This window comes from Bufo gargarizans, unplaced genomic scaffold, assembly GCF_014858855.1.
Source record: "Bufo gargarizans isolate SCDJY-AF-19 unplaced genomic scaffold, ASM1485885v1 original_scaffold_1163_pilon, whole genome shotgun sequence".
Lineage (NCBI taxonomy): Eukaryota > Metazoa > Chordata > Amphibia > Anura > Bufonidae > Bufo > Bufo gargarizans.
The window spans coordinates 68,259-74,246 of NW_025334263.1; the positions used below are offsets into that span (position 1 = coordinate 68,259).

Consider the following 5,988-nt stretch of genomic DNA (forward strand, 5'->3'; position numbering starts at 1 on the left):
GACTCTTGCAATAAGAACTCCTCTCCAGTTGCAACTAGACTCTGGATGGAAAAACAAGAAAGCTGTCTCAGGAACCAGATGATAATTGAAATGGTGTAAGATTCCAAGCACTGGCAGGTCATCCCAGACAATAGATTGGATAAACATCTACACATACACATCATGTTAGGTTTGGAGAGACCATATGGGAACACAGAGAATCCATGGGTACCTTCTAGAAGTAATACTCTTCATACTGGAGTGAACTGATTGCCTAAGCCCTGAACAGGTTTGTGGAGAAAATCAGGGGGAAGGTGGAAAAGATGTTTTCAGAGAACACAACTAAACTCCCAGATATTAATCATCATAGGGGCATAAAGTCAACTACACTCCTTGAAGAACTCCATAAACATTATGAAATCAGCAGGTATCAGAGGCTATGAGGGTTGTGGAGCTAAGATCAGCAGAAGATTCTGCTCACTCTACAGCAATGGACATCAATTAGCATTCAATGTTTCCTCTAGTTTATTTGTTTCCTCTAATACCCATGATCTTAAAGGGGTTGTGCACGCTTGGAGGAGTTTTTGGCAACCCCCACTTCCTGAGCATACTTACCTGCTTCCTGCTGCTGGCTCCTGTGCTCTCTGACCTTTATTGCTCCGCTGGGGTCCCCGGATGTAAACTTCCTCTTTAATGCTGCTGCAGCCAATTGCCGATTACGGTGGTGACCTGCTCCTCATGCATCATGACAAATGGTCACCTGACACAAGAGGAGCAGGTCACTGTTGCGGCCAATGATTAGCTGCTACGGTGTGAAATGGGGAGTTTATATCCAGGAACCAGAGCAGAGCAGTAGAGGCTGGAGAGCGTAGGAGCCAGCCATCTATTTTTACTGTGCCCAGGGCTCAAGGGGACCCTATACATTACACCATGGAAGGTACACCCGCTGGGTGGAAAACATCACAACAGATGAAACATGCTAGCATAACATAATGTTAAAGTCAGACCTATCACCCATAGTTGATTTTATCCATAGATATACAATATATGGATGAAGCCACATGAGCTGAGTTGAAAGCATTTTATTTTCGTGTCTCTGAAGAAGAGTTTGGAATATTAATGGTGTCTTTGTGGTATTAAAATGGCTCTAACACTTGAAGATCCTGAGGCATTTGTATTTAAAGAAAGAAAAAATACAAATCTGCGTTGGCCGGGAATCGAACCCGGGTCAACTGCTTGGAAGGCAGCTATGCTCACCACTATACCACCAACGCCTCATGTCAAAAAGAATTCGGTGCTCTCTTCTAGATTCCGTCACTTTTCATGGGATGTGTTCACAGGAGTTTTTCATCCTCTGCGGTTCAGTAGCGGACCTTCAGTCTGCCCACTATACACCTGTCAATGACATTTCATTGCTCTCTAAGGATCTTTTCTCAGTCTCAGACCCCACTTCTCATGGGTTCCATCTCTCTGTCACCATTCCCTGTGATCCATCGCTCTCATGTTCCCTATTAGTTATGTCCAGTAGGCAATCCAACTTCAGAACCCTCTTCCACACTCACATCAGAGCGCTGACTCTCAAGGGCTCCCACTATGCCATCCTTCCCATTGTCTATTCCACTCAGTCCACTTTAGATCAGAAACATTTCCCATGGCTGCATGTAATAGGGTTGGAAACTAGCCTTGCACCTCTTACAAGGAAGACCGTATCCTTTACCTTACCTGTTGCTATGACTTACTGTTTGACCATATTGTGATACCTCCTAGGTGAACTGTAAGGTGACTGGTTCTAGAACATGTCATTCCATTTATGCATGCTTTTATGTCCCCCAGTACCTGTACTAATATGTGATTTAATATGTACCATGTTTTGGCACCAAAGATGACAGAAATTAAAGCAGGTCCAGCATGCATATGGAACCTACACTCCCTGAATTGTATGGTAGCCGTCATGGCACAAAACAGGTAGAAATTAGTGTTAGGAACCCGTCTTACAGAGATCGCCTTGACGTGCGGCAGACGGGCTCAAATAATTTTGTACAAAATGTATTTGCCAAGCATCAGTAATTTATAAGTATAGCACTAGCAATTATTATGCATTTTTGTACTTTATTTGGTTTGCAGTGAGCTGCTGCATTGCATGTTTTGTTTTACAGCAAGCATGCTATGGCAAGGGCTAAATGGAAACTGTGGAGCAGATCCCAGAACAAATAGTACCTACAAGGACAGAGCCCAGGACTGCAGCACTAAATACACACTCAGAAAAAAACTCTGGCGCAGGGCAGGCCAGCAAATCCAAGGGGTATAGTGCAAGTTTGTGCCAGCTTGGACACCCAGTAGTTGTAAGGCACTGAGGGATCATTTATGTCGCTGACACGGTCTGCTATGTATTCCTTTACCATCTTCCAAAACTTCTCCCTCCTTGTAGCACTAGGCCGCGCTTCAGGGTGAGATTGCTGGCGTGGTGCCATGAAAGTGTCCCATGCCTTGGAGAGTGTTGCCCTGCCTTTGTTGGAACTATTGTGTGTTCCCATTGTCTCCCTTCCTCGGTTGCCTAAGGAAGTATGGACTCTGCCGGCCATGTTGTCAGATGAAACATTTTGGATCAATCTCCCAACAAGTACCTTCTGGTATTGCACCGTTTTACTTGTCCTCTCCACTACAGGAATGAGAGATGAGAAGTTCTCTTTGTAGCGGGGTTCGAGAAGGATGAACACCCAGTAATCCGTGTTATCTAAAATGCGTATAACGCGAGGGTCGCGGGAAAGGCAGCCTAACATGAAGTCAGCCATGTGTGCCAGAGTACCAATAGGCAAGACGTTGATGTCGACATCCGATTGACTCTCCATCTCCTCATCCTCCTCCTCCTCTTCTGTCCATCCACGCTGAACAGATGGAATTAAAGTTCCAAGGGTACTACCCTCTGTAGCAGAGGCAACTGTCTCCGCCTCCTCCTCCTCTTCATGGTCCAATTCGCACTGAGAAGATAAACTGTTGGTGGTCTGGCTATCACCCTGTGTAATGTCCTCCCCCATTTCCTTGTCTGCCACATCCTTGTCTGTCATCCTTAATTGTGAGCAGCGATCGTTTTAGTAGACACAGCAGTGGATTCATCAAAGTTTTTTAAAAACCTGACAAAGGTCTGACATCAATGCCCACTCCTCGCTTGTGAATAGTGGCAGTTGATTCGAAAGGCAACGACCATGTTGCAGCTGGTATTCCACAACTGCCCTCTGCTGCTCACAAAGCCTGGCCAACATGTGGAACGTAGAGTTTCAGCGTGTGCTCACGTCGCACAACAGTCGGTGACCTGGAAGCCGCAAGCGCTGCTGCAGCATTGACAGACCGGCTGACGCTGTGGATGACTTGGAAAATGGGCACGCGGCGCGCATTCACTAGTAGCTCTGGCAAATTGGGGTAGGTTTTGATAAACCGCTGAGCCACCAAGTTACGGCTATTGTCAGACACAACCATGCCTGGTTGGAGGTTGAGTGGCGAGAGCCACAGCTCGGTCTGGTCCCTTATACCCTGCCAAAGCTCTTCGGCGGTGTGCTGTTTGTCCCTTAAGCAGATCAACTTCAGCACGGCCTGTTGACGCTTACACACAGCAGTGCTACACTGCTTCCAGCTAGCGACTGATGGCTGACTGCTGTTGGAGGTGGAAGTGGGCAGAGGAGGAGAAGAGGGGGTTGGAACCAGTAACATAGCTTCTGGCAGAGACCCTGATGTACGCAGGGCTCACAATCCTGGGCGTGTGTAGCACCTGTGCCATCCCAAGGTACGACTCACTCCTGGCGTCCACAACATTCACCCAGTGTGCGGTGAAATGTAGCGTCCCTGGCCACCAGCACTTGTCCATGTGTCTGTGGTTAAGTGGACCTTCCCAGTAACTGCGTTGGTCAGGGCACGGGTGATGTTCTGGGACACATGCTAGTGTAAGGCGGGCACGGCACACAGTGAACAATAGTGGCGGCTGGGGACTACATACTGAGGGACGGCAGCCGACATCAGGCTTCGGAAGGCCTCAGTGTCCACAAGCCTAAATGGCAACATTTTAAGGGCCAGTAATTTGGAAAGTTGCGCATTTAGTGTTATGGCCTATGGGTGGGTGGGTGGTTGGATATTTGCCCTTGCATTCAAACGACTGTGTTATGGACATTTGGACGCTGCACTGGGACAGGAAAGTGGATGTTGTTGCTGATGGTTCATGCGAAGGTCCAGGTGCAGGGCGAGAGTCATCCGGGCCTGCACCTTCGAGAGGGGATTGGCCAGCAGTGTGTAACACAGGGAAAGAGGAGGCAATGGTGTGACCTGCAGGCCCAGATTGTGGACCCAGTCGTTCGGCCCACTGATTATGGTGCTTGGATGCCACGTGAAGGATCATGCTGGTGGTGGTGAGGTTGCTAGTGTTCAAGCCTCGGCTCATTTTCACCTTCCCATGTTATGTCAGTGACCTCATCGTCAACCACCTCCTCTTCCACTTCCTTACTCTGCTCATCCTCCTGACTTAACCTAACCACAACCTCAGTGATTGACAACTGTGTCTCATTATCATCCACCTCGTGAACGAATGATTGCCGTTCATCACCGTCATCTTCTTGAGACTGTGAAGGCTCAAGAGGTTGGGAATCAGGGCACAATATCTCAGGTCCCTCTTCAAGCGTGCTGGGCATGAGGGCTAAATGTAATAGTGGTGCTGTAAAGAGCTTCTCGGAATATCTGAGTGTGGGATCACTCGTTTGGCAAGCCTCTCCATGGTGGGAGGAAAGATGATCAGAGTGACGATTTGGTTGGCCAGACTCTTGGCTGCAGAGACTGGACTTGGTGGAAGAGAGGGTGGTGCTTAACCGACTGGAAGCATTATCTTCAGCAATCCAACTGACCAATTGATCGCCCTGGTCCGACTTGGACAGTGTTGTCCTGTGCTGCCCAGATAAGTTTGACATGAAGCTAGGTATGGTGGATGTTTTTTTTTTTCTGATGCACTGGCAGCAGACACAGTTTCATCGTACCCAGGGCCACGGCCTCTGCGTGCACCATCAGCATCACGCCCACTTCCCCGTCCCTTAGTGCTCGCCTTCTTCATATTAATGGTTTTGTCACTAGATGTGGCGCAGATTGTTTTACTATAAGCTAAAGACACAGTTTTCTGATGCTGGACAGTATATGTCACAGAAACCCACAGCATGTGGACACTAGATTAGGCCCAGATTATTGGAATTTGCAATACAGACACAGTTTTCGGATGGAGTACTGTATATGTCACAGATGTGTAATAAACGCACACTATAGACAATAAATGTGGCGCTGATTATTTGAATTTACGCAAAAAGACACATTCTGCGGATGATGCACAGTATATGTCACTAATGGGTATTAAAGAAAAATATCTTGCTGCTGTCAAACACACACAGTGGTCCTTAAAAGGACTTTGGGGTTTTTGAAAAGCTTTCTGCGAATAATAACTGAGAATTTCGCTCTCTACACTGCCTTTCCCTTCCTACCCTCTGCTCTCCCTGACTATGACTATATAGCACCCGATGACGCGTTCCGGCCAGCCAACATGGCTACTGGCATTACAGTGATGGCGGTACTTACCTGCACGTTTATTGGCTGCTTAGCAGCCGCTAAACGTGCGGGTAGGAAACTTGAGCACCTGCGGTAATGGGCCGAGTACTGCCATGTGCCGAGCATAGCGAACAGTGCTATTTTTGGCAGCTGAACCTGCTCATTTACTGTTCAGCACAGAAAAGAATCCATCCAGGGACAGCAAAGAAAATGGTGACTGAATGGGGGATGATTGTGGCCAGAGCAATAGGCAGATGCGTTGATCAGCAATTGTCCAGCCTGAGGCCCCATGCACACTGCCGTGTTTCACAGCCATGTGCGGGCCGTGGAACCGCGGCCTGGATCCCTCCTGAGAGCAGGAGCGCATGGCGTCACTGGTTGCTATGACGCCGTGCGCTCCCTGCTGCCGCCGCAATACAGTAATACACTGTTATGATCTAT

At 48.1% G+C, this 5,988-nt stretch overlaps 1 non-coding gene across 1 annotated transcript; it reads right to left on the minus strand.

Annotated features, from left to right (window-relative positions):
• Positions 1-1,181: 1,181 nt before the first annotated feature.
• On the minus strand, positions 1,182-1,253 carry TRNAG-UCC. Its single transcript has one exon. It is a non-coding gene; the product is annotated as a tRNA-Gly (tRNA).
• Between the last annotated feature and the right edge of the window lie 4,735 nt (positions 1,254-5,988).